The sequence below is a fragment of the Cupressus sempervirens genome, chromosome 1, assembly GCF_028749045.1.
Source record: "Cupressus sempervirens isolate cs-2001-9-10 chromosome 1, ASM2874904v1, whole genome shotgun sequence".
Classification (NCBI taxonomy): Eukaryota; Viridiplantae; Streptophyta; class Pinopsida; order Cupressales; family Cupressaceae; genus Cupressus; species Cupressus sempervirens.
This window is the reverse complement of record NC_143118.1, coordinates 745,083,354-745,104,304: the sequence shown is the minus strand read 5'-3', so window position 1 is coordinate 745,104,304 and position 20,951 is coordinate 745,083,354. Positions and strand designations below refer to the sequence as shown.

The following is a 20,951-nucleotide window of genomic DNA, read 5'->3' as shown; positions in this document are numbered from 1 at the left end:
CATCCATTTTATAGAATTTGAAACCTTTGTATGCAGAATAAGCAAGTAGAGTTCTTACTCCTTCCAATCTAATAATAGGGGTAAATGTCTCTCCATAGTCAATTCCTTCTTCTTGTGCATATCCCTTGCAAAATAATCTTTCTTTGTTCCTTGTGACTTTTCCATTTTCATCTAGCTTGTTTCTAAATACTCACTTGGTACCAATCACATTTTTGTCTTCTGGTCTAGGAACTAGACTTTGTGTTTTGTTCTTCTCTATTTGTTCAATCTCTTCTTCCATGGATTTACTCTAGTCCACATCTTCTAATGCATTTCTCACTAATTTGGATTCCTTCATGCTTAGCAAACATGTATCACTTCTCAATTTTTTTCTTGTCATTGGTCTAGCATCTTTATCTCTAATGATTTGATCAGTAGGACAATATCTTTTAACATACTTAGATAATCTTGGTTCAACTTTGGTTTCTTCATTTTGTCTTTCAACTTTAGAATCACTTTGTATATCTCTATCAGGTATCTCAACATCTCTTTCATGTTCACTAATCTTAGAATCAGAAAGTGCATCCACTTCATTCTGTAACTTGACATCTGAATGTAGCTTGGTTCCTAAATGCAACTTGGCATTCATAGGGTGTGACTCATTAATCACTGAAACTTGTAATTGATTTGTAGCTTGATTTGTAACATCTTCTTCAGTAGGAATACCTTCATAAAAGTATACAAATGATTTGTATCCCTCTAGTTCTTTCATAGGTTTAGCCTCATAAACTTCTGTATATTCATCAAAGTTCACATTTGCACTTTCCACAATTTTGTTAGTGTTAGTATTTAAACACTTATAAGCTTTACTTCTTGTGGAGTATCCTAGGAATATGCCTTCTTCACTTTTTACATCAAATTTACCATTCCTAACATATTTAAGAATGCAATATTTACTTTCAAATACCTTAAAGTATTGTTCATTTGGTGATTATCCATACCATAGTTCAAAAGGTGTTGAATGAGTACCTTTTTTGATTTACGCACGGTTCAAAGTATAGATAGTTGTACTTATAACTTCTCTCTAGTATTTTAGAGCAACAATATTCTCTATCATGAGTGTTCTTGCATAGTCCATTATAGATTTGTTCCTCCTTTTAGTTATTCCATTTTGTGGAGGTGTTCTGGGGGTAGATGTCTACCTTTTAATTCATCTGTCATTACAAAACATTTCAAACTCATTTTATGTGAATTCTCCTCCTTTGTCAGATCTCAAACACTTTAGACTTTTACTGGTTTCCTTTTCAACTCTTGCTAAGTATCACTTAAACATTTGGAAGGCATCACATTTTTGTTTCAAAAATGTAACTGTCATCATCCTATTATAGTCATCAACAAATAGGATAACATACTTATCTCCTTTGTAACTTTGCACATCAATTTTTCCACACAAGTTAGTATGAACAATCTCTAGTATCCCTTTAGAGGTATAAGTTTTACTCTTAAAACTTGACTTTGTCATTTTTCCTAACTGAAATTGTTTGTACATTACATTATCAAACTTCTTTAACTTAGGCAAACCTCTAACTTTCTTCATGTTACTAATACTAACCAAGTTATCAAAGTTAATATGACATAACCTTTTGTGCCATAGCCATGCATTATCAAATTTTACAACAAGACAAGTAACATCCTCTATATCAAGATAGAATAGATTACTTCTAGTTTGATCAACCTTTCTAATCAGTTTTCCATTTGTGTCATATATCTTAGCAAACTTGTTTTCAAACTCAACCTTACATCTCAAATTATTTAGTTGAGAGACACTCAACTAATTATAGTTAAGTCCTTCAACACTGTAAGCATTGTCATATAAAATCTTATCTGTGAGTTTGATAGAACCTTTTCCTGTTATTAAACATATTGCATCATTACCAAATCTTACACTATTTCCATCATAACAATTCAGGGTAATGAACTTACTTTTGTCTCCAGTCATGTGATGTGAACATCCACTGTCAATGATCCACCTATCATTCTTATTCACACAAGTCACAAGTGTAGTTGCCTCATCTTCATAAGATTTTTTCTTCATTGCAACATACACCACCTCATCATCATGTTCATCAAATTCTTCCTTTGTTTCCTCTTCAGAAATGTAGCAAGACTTCTTGCCTTTGTGTTTGTAATATTTTTTGTCTTCATCTCTTCTACTCTTGTACTTGTCACCACCTCTATAGTTCTTCTTCTCTAGACATTTAGTAGCAATATGACCAACCTCATTGCAATTGAAACAAATGATGGATAACTTTACTTTTCCTTTATGGAATATTCTTGTCAGTAGTGCTTTAATTTGTTCAAAATTCTCCTCATCTATATCACTGTCACTAGACACACACTTTTTTGTTTTCTTCTTCTTCTTCTTCTCATCAGGTTTCATTAATGATACCTTAGCTTTGAAAGTATATTCAATCTTTTCAAGTTTGTAATTATCAAGGTTAGATAGCTCAAAAGTTTGTAATTATCTTGATCTTTGTGCTTCTAGTACCCTTAAACTAGTCATCTTAAGTAGATGGCTCTAATACCAATTGTTGGAATACTTTAGAATAACTGAGAGAGGGGGTGTGTGAATCAATTATCCAAGGTCTAGATATATAAATAGAACTTTTCACAGTTTACTGAACCCATAAAATATTTATACTCATGCATTCATCCATAAGATTATGCAATCACTTAAAACTTGTAGGTTACTTGTCAAATCAACTTGTAGAAATGTAAAGCATGAAACATAATAGATTCATCAACACACTTGACACAATGATTTATGTGGAAATCCAATTTTGAAAAAACCACTAGTAAAATGCTACTCTTTTCACTCTTCTAAAGTAATGCCTTGTAAAAGGCTAACCCTATTAATGGTTACAATACACACTATTAAATGTGACCATGTTAAAGGATTTAAATCACCCTGTTAGGAATGAGCCTTGTTAGAGGATTTTAGACCATTCACTTGGAATGTCATCTAGTTAAAGTGTTTACAAATGACTGTTAGGCCAACCTTAATCCCAATGATTTACCCTAGACTGATATACTTGTTAGAGAGTAATAGTAAGACTTTAATCTAATACAACTTACAACTTCATTTGCTGATTACAGATCTCTATTTAGTCCTCAATTCTGCTTGGCCTTCATACTTTGTAGCTCTGATAGCTTGTTCAACCTTCAAGCATTCATCTCTTTAAGCCTTATTTCTTAACATGCCATTGTAGACTCTTCTCTTAGGTCACTTGATGAAGCAAAATCCTTGACTCCTTATCTTCCTTAGGTTCTCGCACATGACAACCTTGCTTCATGACTAGCCATTCTTATAAATAGTAAATTAAGATATTTTGACACTCATTCTCCATCATCCAATTTAGGGTTTGGATGGATTAGATAGGATATAATGTATCTACCCCATATCTCATATCTCTTCTAGAAACTTCTCCTAGAATCCACATTGAATTTTCCTAAAAATGGTTTACCTTGAATTCTATGCCACTAGATCATCAACCTTATCTTCCACCTAGTTCACACAATCCAAGAAAAAAAACTTGTCAACTCATATTCATCATATCTAAGATCTTTAAATAATGTAGCAGCTTGGCATTATCAAGCTTTTGATGCTCAACACATACTACCTTGCTCGACATCCATTGTGAAATTACTTGGCATGAACTAAAGTTTACTAGTGCTTGGCATCAACTAAAATTTACTTGGCATCCACTATTCTACTTGGCATACACTAGAATAAGAATTTACTCAGCTTTAATTTATTTTCTTCTTGACTTTCTCTATCTTTGCTCAGCACCTACTATCCACTCAGTCAATCTTAATAGACAAACTTTGTGTAACTTGTTCTTCTAAACTTTTTTAGTGTAACCAACCTTTATAACCTTAAGTAAATTATCAATACATCATGTCATCACTGTCTTAACTAATCCTTGTACTTCATTACATAATCATAACTCAACGTTTCCTCTAGGTGCTATTGTTTCATCTTTTGATCAAATCCTCTTCATCAATCAAATAAGTAATAGTACTTGAATCTCATAAGAAGTTGCCTTACCAGAAAATAGCAGGTTTGACATCAATGACAAAACAATGATAGAAACACATAGTCTTCTTACCCAATCTCTCTCAATAATAATCTTTTCAATTTATTTTCAACACATGAGATTGAATTCCTGCAAACATTTCTGATATTCTTGCAATATAACTTCTTATAGATTCATCTTACATCATTTTAGAATCTTGAAATGCACATTTCTAATTTTGTAATCTCATTCTCTTTGCATGGTCATCATCTTCAAAAGTAGATTCTAATGTTTTCAAAATTTCATGAGATGTTGCAAGTGACTTTTCCTAATTGTATTCATTCTTTGGAAGAGTTGGTAGTAGAGCTTCTCCTACTCTCATGTTACACATGATTAGATCTCTCTCTTCTTCACTACAACCTTCAAGGTTTTCTTCTTTAATGATTGTCTTTTAACTATTTGTAAAGATCCAATATTTTGGACCCATGCACAATAGACGAGTCTTCATCTTCTGAACCTTACAATTGTCACCACCGATCTCCCAAAGTTGTTAAGCTTACCCTCAAGGACCTGATGCTCTGATACTAATTGTTAGAATATATAGTCCATTGATATAACTCTTTGGGGGGGGGGGGGGGGTGAATCAGTTATCCAGCTAATATCACAAATAACAAATTTAAACATTCTTAACCATATGAGAAATATAAATTAAAAGCACAACAAGATACTGATACACAATAACACTAGATATGTTAACTAGGAAAACCCTTGATTAGAGGGAAAACCCCAATGGGGATGATACCCACAAGGAGATGTACTAATATAAATATTCCTTGTTAGAGGATAGACCCTTTTAGGAGTCTGTTACAACATTCACTACATATGAGTTCCTGTTAGGAGACTTTGAATCCTTGTTAGAAAATTCCAACCTTGTTAGGAGTTGTGGAAGACAGTTGGACCCACTACCCAAGAAAATTCATGGGTAAGACCAATGAACCTGCTATCCAAATGATCTTTGTATTATTCTTTTTAGAATAGTAGAACTAAATTGTACTTCCTCTATCTCTATCTTGTCAACTAGATTTCTTCTCCTCTAGATATTTTAACTAGATCATGAATTACACATCCAATAATCCCTTGGATTTCTTACACACATTTTGTAAACAATTTGCTCCTTTTTGCACTACACTCTTCTTGCTATGATCACAATACTTAAACACACATTACAATCAAGAAAAACATCTTTCCTTTATACCATATCTTCATAATAATTCCTTGAGTTAGCCTTGAGAATTTCTCAATTAATTAAAATAAGATAATTAATTAATTACAATTAAAATAGCACTGTTAGCTTACATTCTATACAAAACTTCATACTTATGATACTAAGGCTTGTGCACTCTTTGATGTCATCACCTAAATATCCTTTGTTACTACCTAATTGTGCATCTCTTCATTACATCTCAGATTAAAGATAGCCAACAAACATTAGGAACTACTTTCCCAATATTCTATCTTTGAAATGATCTTTGTAAATAAGCTACAACTTCTATATATCTTTGAATTAGGCACTACACACTTAACCATGTCATCAAGACACTATGTTGAATATGTCCACAATTGTGCATTACTAAAAAGTCAAACCATTGTCTGTACCATTAAGATATATGTCTTGTTATTCTTCCAGTCTTTACAAAAGCCGTGCTCTGTTGATGTAGGAGCATCCAGAGGTATAACGACAATCTTGTGTCACCAAAAAAAAATACCTAGACTTAGTTTTTGTTTCATGTGTTTTCATTTTTGGATACCCATTTGGGTCAAATAAAGGTTCTAACTCTCACAATTCCACTATTAGTGTTTTGAGTTAGAGTTTTTAAGCACCTTGTATGTGTAAATGCCAGAAAAATAGGACTATGTAATTGAGTCATAATTATGGTGAGTTAGAATGTGTTATTTGGAGGGATGATGGTAATTGTAATTTAGAACATTCCAAAAAAAGAATCAGGTCAAAAGGCCCCATGGTTAGAAAGTTATTATAGTTTTTCAGTTTCTAGAGACCTCCTAAGAATGATTCAAAGTCAAGTTCAAGGTACAAAATGACCTTGTACGGGCCTAAAAAATGGGGGACAAGCAAAGCTCATCCATAGGGCTATAGATTACTTTGACATATTTTTCAAAAATGTAAACAATTCATCAATCAGAGCTACAGTTCAAAAGTTATGCCTCTCGAAAGTTTGACTACCATTTCTAGATTCTTCTAATTTTGCACCAACTTCTAATGCGACTTCTAGAGCCTTCTATTTTGGTGATGGATTCCAACTAGCACTTTCTAGAATGTATTCCTAATCATTAACCTTTGGGGGTCTATTTAAGGACATTTCTAGCATTGTAAGAGGTAGTTCAGAGTGGAGTTTGAGAGAAGGTACTGGGAGAAGAAATTATCTCTAGATTTATACTATTGTAAGCCCATAGGGCATGTTTTGGAGTCTGTTTTCTCCACACTAAGTGTATTGGCATATTTTTATAGTTAATAAAGTTTTTCACTTTCTTGTTGTGTCCATTCTATACTTGGATTGTGTCTCCATCAAGTGGTATTAGAGCAGGTTTTCCAAAGTGTATAGACAGAGCACCGACTGTGAGGTAGTTTGCACCAGGACTGTGTGGTTGTGGGTTTGAGTTAAGAAGATGCCTCCATGAACAAAGCATGGTGGAAGGGCTGGAGCTATTAATCCTAAGGAGGTTAGAGCCCTCCAAAGGTAGGTTCAAGCATTGCAGGAGGAGCTCCGTAGAGGAACAAATGTTGCCACAGGCGATGAAAGTGAGGATGATAATGAGGAAGAAGACATTGGACCAGAAGGGAAAGTTGAAGGGGAAGTTCTGAATCAGGAAGAAGAGAGGCTTTTTAGGGCCATTACTAAGTTTGGAAAAAGACCTACAATTGATGTGAGTGTATTTTCAAGAAATCTAAAATTGGATGAGTTGATCGATTGGATCAATGAATTGGAAGAGTACTTTGAGTATGAGGATATCAAGGATCCAAATAGGGTTAAGTTTTCAAAGGCCAAACTAAAAGGCCATGCCAAAATCTAGTGGCAAGAGGTTCAATTGGAAAGAAATAGAAGAGGAAAGGAGAAGATCACAAGGTGGGATTGCATGGTGGACAAACTAAAGAAGTAGTTCATTCCTGTTGACTACGAGCTTGATTTGTTTAAGAAGATGCATGGGTTAAAGCAAGCAGGAAAACCCGTCTAGGAATATACGAAGGAGTTTTATTGACTTCTGATTAGAGTAGGGCATGAAAAAGAAAATAAGGAGAAGGTTACTCATTATATCAGTGGGTTGTGACCTAGCATCCAAGAGGAATTAAGTCTGGTAAGAATGACAAGTGTTGAAGGGGCATATCAATTTTCCCTACGAGTTGAAGAGAAGCTAAATAAAAGGTTTGAAGGGAGACAAAGAGGATGTGGCCAAGGAGGAAGGGGGAGTGGTAGGTCATCTGGAGGCCAAAATGAGATCGAAAAGAAAAATGAAGATGTGGGTACTAGCAAGAACCAGAGGAATGAGGATTTCAACCGCTCTTGTGATCAAAACTTTGGAGATCAAAGAGGAAGAGGTAGAGGATGTGGACAAGGTTTAGGAAGAGGAGGCTTCCATGATACCTATTTCCATTGCAATGAACAAGGTCATCATGCCCTCGATGATAAGGAAGGATAGATAGGAGAGTTGAGGGCCAAGCTAGGGTTGCTCATGTGGATGAGGATGTATAGTCATCACATTCAGAGGATGCAAAAAGAGAAGAGACTTTAGTAAATGAAAGGGTCGTACTAAGTGGTGAGATTGAACCAGGACAAAGGAGGAGTCTATTTTGTACGAGGTGCAAGTGTAAGGATAAATGCTGTGATGTGATCATTGATGGTGGTAGCACTGACAACTTGGTGTTAGAGGAGATGGTCTCTAAGTTGAAACTCAAGAGGGAGAAACACCCCCAGCCCTATCGGATCGCTTGGGTGAAGGATGATCATAAGGTCCTGGTAAGTGAACAATGTTTAGTGAAGTTCAAAATTGGGAGTTACCATGATGAACTTCTCTGTGATATTATTCCAATGGATGTCTACCATCTATTGTTGGGAAGACCATGGCAATTTGATAAGCATGTAGTACATGATGGTCATGCAAACACATACTTTTTGACAAAGGATGGAGTTCACCACAAACTGAAGCCCATGATAAAGGAAGGTGAAAAGGTATGCAGTAGTTCTAAGATCTATCTTGTTGATGGAAGAAAGTTTTTGGATGACATGAAACATCAACATATGTGTTATGCTTTGATTCCTAGAAAAGATAAGGAAGGTAGTAGTGAAATACCACTTGAAGTTTCAGATTTATTAAGTGAGTTTGGAGATATCATCTTTGATAATGTTCTAGAAGGATTTCCACCAGTAAGGCAAATTAGTCATTAGATAGATTTAATTCTGGGAGCTAGTTTTCCTAACAAGGCTACTCATAGGATGACTCCTACTGAAACTGAGGAGCTAAACAGATAGGTTCAGGAGCTATTGAGGAAGGGTTTGATTCGAGAGAGCCTGAGTCCATGTGCAGTACTTGTAGTACTTGCACCAAAGAAGGATGGAAAGAGGAGAATGTGTATAGACTCTCGAGCTATAAACAAGATAACCATCAAGTATTGGTTTCCTTTTCCAAGAATGGATGATCTTATGGACTGCTTGAGTGGAGCTTAATACTTCACAAAGATAGATCTCAAGAGTGGCTATCATCAGATATGGATATGAGAAGGAGATGAGTGGAAAACTACCTTCAAGACCAAGGAGGGTCTTTATGAGTGGCTAGTCATGCCCTTTGGATTGACGAACATCCCAAGCACCTTCATGCGGCTATGAATGAGGTACTTAAGAAGTTTTTGGGAAAATTTTTTATTGTCTATTTGGATGATATTTTAATTTTTAGAAAGACCTTGGAAGAAAATTTATTGCATATTTGTAGTGTCCTTGAAAGGTTGAGGGAAGAGAAACTATTAATTAATCTGAAGAAGTGTAGCTTTGCTAAAAAAGAGTTAGTCTACCCAGGGTTTGTTGTATCACCTAAAGGTCTCAAAATGGATCTAGAGAAGGTAAAAGCCATCTTGGAATGGCCTACTCCAAGGTCTGCTACTGAGGTGAGATCATTTCATGGTCTGGTTAGTTTTTATAGGAAGTTCATTAAGAATTTCAGTGGCATATGTGCACCCCTGACTGACATAATAAGAGGGGATAGAAAAGAGTTCAAATGGACTATAGCAGTTGCGAGAAATTTTGAATTGTTGAAGAAGAAGGTGACTGAACAACCTGTGTTGGCACTTCCTAATTTTAGTAAGGTGTTCCTGTTAGAATTGGTAATCTTTCCTTGGTTGTATTTATTAAATGGGATAAACCAAGGTATCCCTTATGTTGTTTGTCCTCTAGTCCACATGTGAGGACAAGTCTATTTTGTAATTCCTTTATTAAGGAAATAGTTATTCCTCCTTAAGAGGATTATGACACTTGTTATGCACATACTTATGAATGTGGCAATCATTCACTTGGGAGTTACAAATAAATCCTCTTCTCATCTCTTTATAAGAGATGCTTCTCTCTCATTCTAAATACACAATCACTATGTAGTTCTTGTAATGAGCCAATGGCTCCATTTTCTCTCTTCTCTCTCCTTATTTCATTCTTTAGGCATTTGCCTCATTCATATTATTCACAAGGGGTTTTCTTTGCTTTCCCCTTTCAAATATTTTTCTCCTCTTGTTGATTCATTGGTGGTTGTTCATTCTTTCACTCTCTCTTGGATCTGAGTTTATGGTAACTATTTTCACAAACTCTCTTGGATTAATTGTTAATTCTTTTATTTTAGTTCATTTCAATGTTATTATTTCTAACATGGTATCAGAGCTACTAATCCTTGTTTTTAGTTTTATGTGATGATGGTTGTCATTCATTGAAAGCGCATCTTATTGAATAATCTCCACCTAAGTATCTCTATTTAAAAAAATTATTAAATTTGTTTTTTGCTCTTGTTTTAACAAGTAGCATTTATTAATTTTAGTTTAATAGTATTTATTATTATTATTTTGTTATATATATATTTTAAAAAATTATTACATTATTATTTTCCTAACAGGTGATTGGAGGGAAAACTTAAATAATATTAATTAGGACTTACATTATAATTGATTATATTTCTATTCATATTATTATTTTTTAAAAAAGAATTATTATTTTCTTTCATCTATTTAAAAAATATTTAATATGTATATTCCTTTTATTCTCAACAATATCTATTATTTTCAAATCTTATTTATGATTCTATTCCTCAATTACATAAATATTTTTTTGTCTCTTATTTTAATTACTTAAATCTTTATTTTTTTAAGAAATTCTCAACATTCTCTAAATTGATCTTATCTTATGTTTCCCTTTTAGTTAGTTTTTTTTATAGAAATTTCCTTTAAATTCTTCAAATCTAATCTTTGTTTTAGAAATTTCTTTATATCTCTTTCCTTCATCTATTTAATCTAATTCATGTTCTCTACATTTTTTCTTTTAGTGTTTTATGTTGGCTTCTTTGTTGATTAATTATTTGTTGCCTTGTAATGTTGTTTTTATAGAGGTTAAGATTTATTCTTTACAGAATACTATTTTTAGTGAAATTTCAAGTAAATTGATAAATGCAATTCGAGCCATTCTTTTGATGGGTTTTAATCGCATTCCACATTGCCAGGGCAAGGATTTCTATTTAGTTTTATTATTTGCAGTCTCATCTTTTTGCATGCATTCATGTCTGTATTGATTATTAGTCAGAATGGGGCATCCTTATGATCCTGCACTATCCTATTGCTTGTATCATGAGCATGCTTCTCTTCCATCACCTTCTTGTTTAGCATTTATTAATGTGATTTTACTGTTCTGTGCTTCCTCTTGTAATTTTTTTTACATTTATCTTTGGATTTGATTTGAGTTTTGTTTTCTTTTTTATTGAAAATTAATCACTTCAAATCGCTAGCTTCCTACCTTGGCATTTTGGGATTGGATTTGTAAGCCTTTCATCTTCTGAGGCTTAAAAGTTCTGATTCCATTGCTCAGCGGCTCATTTGCACATAGCTTATCTTCTAATCCAGTGCAATCAAGCCTTTCAAGTATTGCAAAGTTATTTAAGCTGCATGGGGTCTTGCATAAAGTTTTTTTTGTGTATCAGATGCTTCCCACATAGACCCCAAAAACCCTAATATCGCTTGGCCATCATCCTATCGATGAATTCCTCATAAGATATCTTACCTTTGGAATCGACTTTAATCTCCTGTATCCATTCATCAAATTTGGAGGGCTTGAGCTTCTCCCCAACACTGGTGAGGATATGATAGAGCTCGAACATAGAAAGCATCCCTGTGCCCTCTTTGTCAAGCACCTTAAAAATGTCTCTGAGCTGCATGTGAAAGTTGCCCCCTTTCATGTTGCATCGCATCACATCTACAAAATGAGGGGAAATTGATGGTTTCTGATGCTTCCAGTGTGTGTTTTCTTTGTGTGTGTTGGCTCTTCTTGAATCACCTCCTGGTTCACTGCATGCCTAACTTGTTTAACCTTTATTCCATATTCCTCAATAAAATGAAAATGTTGTTTTCGTCACTTCACAAGATAAGAAGAGCTTGTAATAAGCTGACCTTTCTCTAACTTGCCATTCTTGTCACTCCGTGCAAGATTTGCATCGCATAACCTTATAAGCTGCAAGATTTGCATGTTAGTAGAGTGGCCTTTTATGTCAGAGGCTTTGCATGCATTAGTTTAATAAGTTTTTTGTGCAAAAAAGTTTAATAAGTTTTTTTTAATCGCTCTTAATTAGCAAGTGTTAACTTTTTATAGTGTCATTTTATTCTAAGAAAAATTTAAATCTCATAGGTTTAATATAACATTTTTATTATTTTAGTAATAACATGCTTTAAATAATGGCTAAGCTTACATTTAAGTTTTAAGTTTTTATTGATAAAGCATGAATGCTTTAAGTTTTAAAAGACATTTTATGTATTACTTTATTAATAAAGCCTTATTTTTTAGTTTTATTTAATAAGCCTTTAGAATGGTCGTAGCATAAGTTATAAAATTGATTTATAACTTAAATGTTTGACATTCTCATATTTCAAACTCTTTCAAAAACATTAATTAAGATTCCATATTCTCAAGTCATAAAATTTGGTTATAACCTATAAGTTATAAAATTAATTTATAACCTATAAGTTTGGTTATTTACTATTACGTTGTGAGTTATAAAATTTATTTATAACTTGTACGTTTGGCTTTAATAATTATAATTTGTATTAGTTAGATACTACTTTTAAGTTTCTATTTTAAGGATATTTGCAGATTCTTTAGTAACATTTGAACAAAACATTGGCAGATACAGTTTCTATATTTGCAGAAGAATTATTCCTCTAACATTTTTTTGCAGGTCTGCATCATTATTCACCTATTACAACATCTATTCTAAGATATTCTCTGACAACTTTTTATAACTCTTGATTATTATTTTTAGAACATTATTCTAAGTCTTCCATTTGTAGCATTACATGATAAAGAGAAATCATTGCTAAAAAAAAAGGGTTGTTGCTAATTAACCACGTTATCTGTTCATGTAAGATGCTTTTTTGGCTTTTATCATTCTGAAAATTCAATTATTTTTTTACGAAAAAGCACTCTATTTTGGCAATCATTCCTAATAATTGTGATTAGATTCTGTTATCTAAAAGTACTATTTAAGAAGATTTTGTCTTTATTCAAAATGTTCATTCTACTTGATATATATATATATATATATATATATATATATATATATATATATATGTACATATATATATATATATACATATATACATATATATATATATATATACATATATACATATATATATATATATATATATATATATACATATATATATATATATATATATATATATATATATATGTACATATATATATATATATATACATATATATATATATATATATATATATATATGTATATATATATATATATATATATATATATATAAGGATCCTTCCAATATTGTGACTTATCATATATTTATTTAAGTATATATGGGTGCACACATATATACCCAAATAAATATATAATTTTATGACTATAATAATTCAGAAATTGATTTATACCTTCACAAAATGAATTAAGTACTCATGTTTACCCTCAATGGAGTTTTATACTTGATATACATATTTTGTTTATTTTGATCATCCTTGGATCTCTGCATTTTGAAAATAAAGTTTAATTCATTTTGAGTGGATTATGAGTTATCTTACACATTTGCCTTCGACTTTATTGTGATATTTTGATCATTCTATGCCCATGTTGGCACTTTATGGTTTTATACCATTGATATACATGATTATATGATATTTTTTTTGAGTTGCATAGGGAGCTAATTTTTTCAAGGATAACTATGTAGGTCCCCTTAGTATAAATGATACATAGTTTCCTTATCTGGCCCATGGAGTATACCTTCATCCTATATTGGTGTGCACTCATTTTATATGGAGTTTCCCTCCATTTGGTTCTATTGGTTCCACTTTGAAAGATTAATATTTATATGGAGTTTCCCTCCATTTGATTCTATACACTCTGCTTTGAAAGGTTGATATTTATGGAGCTTCTCTCCATGTTGTTCCATTTTGTTCCTCAATGCGAGGATGATATTTTATGGGGATTTCCCATTTCAATCTCTTTATCTCCTTGCTGTATGCTCCTAGTCAAGAGGCCACAAAAGCCCAAGCTAAAAAAGTCAAAAATCATGTGGATACCCAAGATGATCATAAAAGAAATGCATCTCAAAGAAAAATCTCAATTGGCATCCATTCATGCTACTCAAAAAGCCTCATCCATCCATCCTTCATCCAAATCCCCATATAAGCATCCTTCATCCCCCCAATCCACTTTTAGTCCATATGCTTCTTATCCTAAATTTCCCATCCTCCATCTTCCAACTCTACTTTTAGTCCTTATCTTTCTCTTCCTCCATTTTCTCCTCAACCTCGCTCAAAACCATCTTTCCCACTACTTTATCACCTCTCAAGGTGTGTGCCAATGATGATCTTTCCATTTTCCTCATCCTTTTACCCACAAGCCTTATGTCTTCGTATCCATTATCTGTCAAACTCCCACCCACCATTCCACTTGTTCAATCCAATCCTTTTTCATCCATCCTACCAACATTTATGAGCCAAAAATAGCTGAAGAAAGCCAAAATCATTCTAGCTAAGTCCAAAGTCAAAAAGTCAAAAAATAATAAAGAAAAATAAAATGTCTATTGGTGAAAACTTGGCAATTCAAGCAACTTGGACAAGTACCATGATGAAAACTTGGCAAACAAGCATCATGTGTAATCCCGCCATCCCTAGCTAAGCCTATCACCCTCATGCTTTTGGTCATCTCTTGACATCCAACTCCATCTTCCAATCTATCCACCTATCCTCCACCCTCCATCTTCCATCTCACACCATCCACTTGTCTCTTGTAGCTTCAACCAACCATCCTAGCTATCATCCATCTCCCTAGCCCCTTCAACTTTTTCCATCCTAGCTTCAATCCTATCACATCCATCATAAGACCTCCTTCCGCATGTTATCTTCTGATTGGGGGCACTATATTCCTTGGAGATCTTGTCTTGTCCATCCTCCCTTGTCATTGGAATCTAGCTCTAGGCTATCCTCATGCAAACCCAATGTCATCTCTTTATATCCATCATAATCCTAGCTATCTACCATCCTATCCAGCCATCTCATCCTGCTCCTCTAGCTATCCTTGGTCACAAAATCTCTCCTCATCATTGGATGCATCCTGCCAAATCCATATCTTTTGCTATCACCCCACCCTTAGCTTTCGCATCTTGCACAACATCAAACCATCCCGCTATCCTCTCATCTTGAGCTTTTTATCCATCTGTATCATACCTATCATTGGTCCGTTAGCTTGTACCATATCTTGATTAGCCCGCTTATAAATATCTTGGTCCGTCAGCTTGTACATCCTCTTTAGCTTAGTACCATTGTATCTATCCAGCTTTCATGTCAGTTCCTCCTTGATCAACATCTTGCACACATTGCACAACCCTTGGTTAGCTATTCCAATGCATCCTTTAGCTAGATTTCCTATCACCAAAGTGTTATCCTTCTTAGTTCAGCTTGCCAGACACATCACTCATATAAATCCACCAGCTTAGGTGCTCTCTGATAGGTCCTTGTAGGATATAGCTTTCCTCATGGCTGATCTTGGTCCGTTAGTACCTCATCCTACCCATCTCGTTGGCAAATGGTTCTCTTTTGGATTTTCGCTTTCTTTTGATTTGGACTCTTCCCTGTTGGGTCTTGAAATATCTTTTCCAAGAAATCTCCTTGTTCCCTCCTCAAGGTTGCCATGATCTTCCATATCATGGTATACTGCGAATGGGGCAATCAGAGCGTAAGGTCTTGATCATGTCTTTTGCTTGTTTTCTTTTTTGCTTGTGGGTTACCCAGTGTCGTTTCCACACTACTTCCTCTGGGATTCATGTGTGATACTGGGGCAATCCTTGCGTGTTTGTTTTGAGTCAGTTCATCAGTCTTCTAGACAGTTGGTGAAAAGGCCTTGATGTTCTTGGTAACCTCGGCAATTAACCAATAGTCCTATAGCAAATCTAGTGCTCAACTACATGGTGGTACTTCTCTTTGAAGTATCCCCCCTGCTCAAAAAAGCTTCAATGGTTTCCCTTCATCTCCATTATCCCCCATCCATATCCAACATTCGTCTCTCCTACCCCAACTTATGCATCAGTATCTCTTTGAATCACTCCTCACCTTTAGCTTTAGGGATCCACAATCCTAGTCTTAGGGATCCACCAATCCAAATCAATCCACCAAGCCTCATCTTTCGAGATCCACAATCCTAGTCCTAGGGATCTCCGAAACCCATCTTCTGCCAATCTGACTCTTTGAAGTTCTATTGCATCAGCTTTTTAATCCCCTCATCCATCTCCCCATCCTGGATTCCTTTTATAGCGCTCCACTGCTTCATCCTCTACAATCCCTGAGATCTTAAGCTTGCTTCCTCTTGTGCCTCCAATTCTCCTTTATCATTTTCCCATAGTGCGAGTTTGAGCTAACTAAACCTCTTCTCTTAAGCCACTCTTCGTCCTCCCACCCATCAAGATTCTTGTACATTTCAAGAAGTTGTCGAGCCTCGCTTTCTCTCCTTGCCACCTTCTTGAGGGGGCATCTCACAGTCCATTCTGTCCTCTTTTGCTCTAGCCTTGGGCATCTTATTTTCTTATCTTTGATGCCATGCCACTTGCGGCATCACATCAAAGAGGGGCAAAATGTAGACACCTAAAAACCTTTAGAAAATAAAGTATTTTTATTTTCTAAAAAAGTCTTGATGACATCATCATTAATTAATTAATTAATTTATTTTTATGCCATTAAATCCCTTTATCTTAATTAAAAATATTTAATTAAGGAATCCCTCCCAAAAATGTTTAAATCTTATTTAAACATTATTTCCTTATTTATTAATTATTTAATTAATAAATTGACCAAAAAACCCAAAATAAATAAAAAATTTATTTTTTTCCCAAAACTTGGCCAATTTCCTTAAGACCACTAACCTCTTCCAAAATCTTCTAATCCTTCTTTAATTTTAATTAAAGGCTAATCCCACCATTTCCTACCCCTAATCCCAACTAAAAATATTTAATTAAGATTAAATATTAATCCTCATGTTTATTAAAAAAGTTTTAATAAATATCTCCTCAACCCAAACCCTTGAAATAAATAAAACTTTATTTATTTCTTAAAAATCTAATTTATCCTCATCCTAAGAAGTTCTAGACTCTTCTAGAAAGTCTTCATCCTCATCCTAGGAAATTCTAGACTATTCTAGAAAGTCTTTATCCTCATCCAAAGTCTAGACTCTTCTAGAAGATGTCTTTAAACCTAATCCTAATCCCCTCCTAACCTTGTCACATTCCTTAAAAAAGGGTTAAGACTTACTAACCCAAGCCAAAGTTAACAAATATCTCCTCCTTCACCCACCCTCATTAAATGCCATCCACTTGCCTATCCCTAAGCTAATCCTAAACCATCCTAATCCATCCTCTAATCATTTGCACAATCCTAAGAAAGCGTAAAACCCTCCTAATCAAGCCCAAGTCGAAATTGCTCTCATCTTCCTCAAAATATCTCAACCATAAAACTTTATGAAGTCCACTAGGCCATAAATGACTCTTCCAAGCCCTTTTATTGCTCTTACAAGCCATTATGAGGGTCTTTATGAAGATTTTATCCCTTGAGCCTCCTTTGTTGACTCATCCTTCCCTTTTCTTCCATCCTCTCACCCTGTGACATGTGTCACTCCCTGATTGGCTATAAGGAAGCACAATCCATGTGCTCTCCTCTCATGCAATCTGAGCCCTCCATGAGCTTTTTCCCATCCTTGCATCTTAGCCCTCAATCCCTCAAGCCTCTTGCCTATAAATTGGATCCTTCCCCTTTGCAAAATAACAAAATCCATGAAGTAAAGTCATAATGCCATTTTGAGAAGCCATTTTACATCAAAACCATACACTCACACCCAAATTCCAACTCCATTTGTAGCCCTTTTTGAAGCATAAAGCTTAAGCATACATCCTATCTATTTAGACAAAGCTACTCAACAAGAGAGCTTCTCATTGAGAGAGCCCATTAATGGCTCATATTCTCAATTGAGAGCTCATCTTAGTCTATCTTGAAGTTTATGAATTTTGTTTAGTTTGTAGAAGCTTTATTTAAATTTAGTTTCTATTAGCATACTAATATTGCTCATATACATGATCAAGCTTTTTACTCAATTTGTCCTTGTTGACAATTTTTTGAGCATATAATTTAACTTGATATCAAGTTATCTCCATTGTTTTGTGGTAACATGTTTTATTTTCCTCTATTTCTCTATGAAAATTTTCTTATCCTTATTCAAAAGGATTTCTAATTTGAATATAAGATGAACTACTTCCTGTGGATAGTTGTCTTGTTTCTTGTGTCTATGTTTTTCAAGTAATCCATCCAGCACATACAAGATTTGGTGTACCTATCCACTTCTCTCTCGGCTGTAGGAAGATCTACCTACACTCACAAGAGACATTTTGCATAAAAGAAGTCATTGTCAAAGATCAATTTTCTGCTATTTTCATTGTAAAAATTTGGGTTTAATACCCTTTGATCTAATTTCCCCAAGTAAAGATTAAAGGGGGGTGTTAGAATTGGTAATCTTTCCTTGGTTGTATTTATTAAATGGGATAAACCAAAGTATCCCTTATGTTGTTTGTCCTCTAGTCCACATGTGAGGACAAGTCTATTTTGTAATTCCTTTATTAAGGAAATAGTTATTCCTCCTTAAGATGATTATGACACTTGTTATGCACACACTTATGAATGTGGCAGTCATTCACTTGGGAGTTACAAATAACTCCTCTTCTCATCTCTTTATAAGAGATGCTTCTCTCTCATTCTAAATACACAATCACTATGTAGTTCTTGTAATGAGCCAGTGGCTCCATTTTCTCTCTTCTCTCTCCTTCTTTCATTCTTTAGGCATTTGCCTCATTCATATTATTCACAAGGGGTTTTCTTTGCTTTCCCCTTTCAAATATTTTTCTCCTCTTGTTGATTCATTGGTGGTTGTTCATTCTGTCACTCTCTCTTGGATCTAAGTTTATGGTAACTATTTTCACAAACTCTCTTGGATTAATTGTTAATTCTTTTATTTTAGTTCATTTCAATGTTATTATTTCTAACAGTTCCAGGTGGATTGTGATGGTAGTGGCAGTGCTATTGGGGCTGTATTGAGCCAAGAAGGTAAGCCCATTGCATATTTTAGTGAAAAACTGAATGATGCAAAGAAGTATTCTATTTATGATCAAGAGTTCTATGCAATAGTTCAAGCCTTAAAGAAATGGACGTGTTATTTATTACTAAAGGAATTTGTTTTATATACTAATCACCAGGCATTACAGTACCTAAATAGCCAAGGTAAATTGAACCAGAGGCATATGAAGTGGGTAGAGTTCTTGCAGAGCTATACATTTGTGTTGAAGCATAGAAGTGGAAAGTCTAACAGGGTTGTAGATGCATTGAGTAGGAGGTAGTTGTTGCTTACAGTAGTGCAAGTTGAAGTAGTTGGGTTTGATGAACTCAAGAATCTGTACCCTGAGGATCTTAATTTTGCTGAAGCATGGAAAGCTTATAAAGAACTTGTTTTTGTAGACAAAACCAAGTGGCTAGACTATTTGATTCAGGATGCTATGTTGTTCAAGGGCAGTCAATTGTGCATCCCAAGGAGTTCCATGAGGGAAAATTTGATTAAGGAGAAACATAGTGGAGGGATAAAAAAACATTTTGGTCAAGATAAGACCATTGACATTCTTAGAGAACATTATTTTTGGTCTCAAATTTCACAGGATGTGAATAAATTTGTATAGAGTTGTCAGGTTTGTCAAGCGACCAAGGGATTTAGTTGCAATACTAGACTATATTAGCCATTGGCTATTCCATCAAAGCCATGGGAGGACATAAGTATGGATTTTGTTCTTGGATTGCCGAGGACACACATGGGTAATGACTTAGTATTTGTGGTGGTTAATAGGGTCTCCAAAATGGTACATTTCATTCCATGCCACAAAACTCATGATGTCGTCCATCTTGCAGACTTGTTTTTCAGAGAGGTAGTGAGACTACATGGCCTCCCAAGGAGTATAGTTTTTGACAGAGATACTAAATTTTTGGGGTATTTCTGGAGAACATTGTGGAAGAAGTTGAGAACGAACTTGAAGTTCAGTTCTACACATCACCCGCAAATTGATAGACATACAGAAGTGGTAAATAGAAGTCTCAACAATTTGTTGAGATGTTTAGTTGGGGATAAGCCCAAGGGATGAGATTTGATTCTACCACAAGTGGAATTTTCTTATAATAACTCTATAAATAGGAGTACTGGTAGATCACCATTCCAAATTGTATATGGAAGTATCCTAAGGACTGCACCAAAATTGAGGAAGATGGAGCAAGCAGAGAGGACGAGTGCTGAAGCAGAAGAATTTGTTGAGCATATCAAGTGTCTACATGAGGAGGTCCAGGCACACATTACCAAGATGAATCAATAGTATAAAGCTAGGACTGATCAAAGGAAAAGACATAAGGAGTTCCAAATAGGGGATCTAGTAATGGTACACTTAAGAAAAGAAAGATTTCCAGTAGGTGCTTACAACAAACTGAAGATGAAGAAATTTGGCCCGTGCAAAATTCTGAAGAAACATGACTCAAGATATGCATATGAGGTGGAGTTGCCAGATGGAATTCACATTTCTCCAATCTTCAACATTGCAGACTTAATATAGTATCATGATGATGGTGCAAATGAGGATTTGATGCTGGAGCCATGTCTAATTCCTACTTCTAAGAAGGAGGAGATAGAAGAGATTTTGGACAGTCATCTGGGCAGGAGTACCAAAAATAGGAAGTATGAAGAGTACCTAGTTAAGTGGAAAGGACGGCTGATAGAGGAATCAACTTGGATATCAGTAGTCAAGGTTTACCATTTGGGATTTCCTCTACCATCCACAAAGTGATAGGGTTACTTTTCAATCTACCCTAGGTGTCTGATGCAGGAGCATCCAGAGGTATAAGGGCAATCCTGTGTCACCAAAAAAAATTATACCTAGACTTAGTTTCTATTTCATGTGTTTTCATTTCTAGATACCCATTTGGGTCAAATAAAGGTTCCAACTCTTACAGTTCCACTATTAGTGTTCCGAGTTAGAGTTTTTAAGCACCTTGGGATATG

The 20,951-nt window shown here is 34.5% G+C and overlaps 1 pseudogene; it reads right to left on the bottom strand.

The window, feature by feature from the left end:
- Nucleotides 1-20,951, bottom strand: part of LOC149580047 (protein trichome birefringence-like 6) — an 80,302-nt pseudogene that overhangs the window by 3,788 nt on the left and 55,563 nt on the right.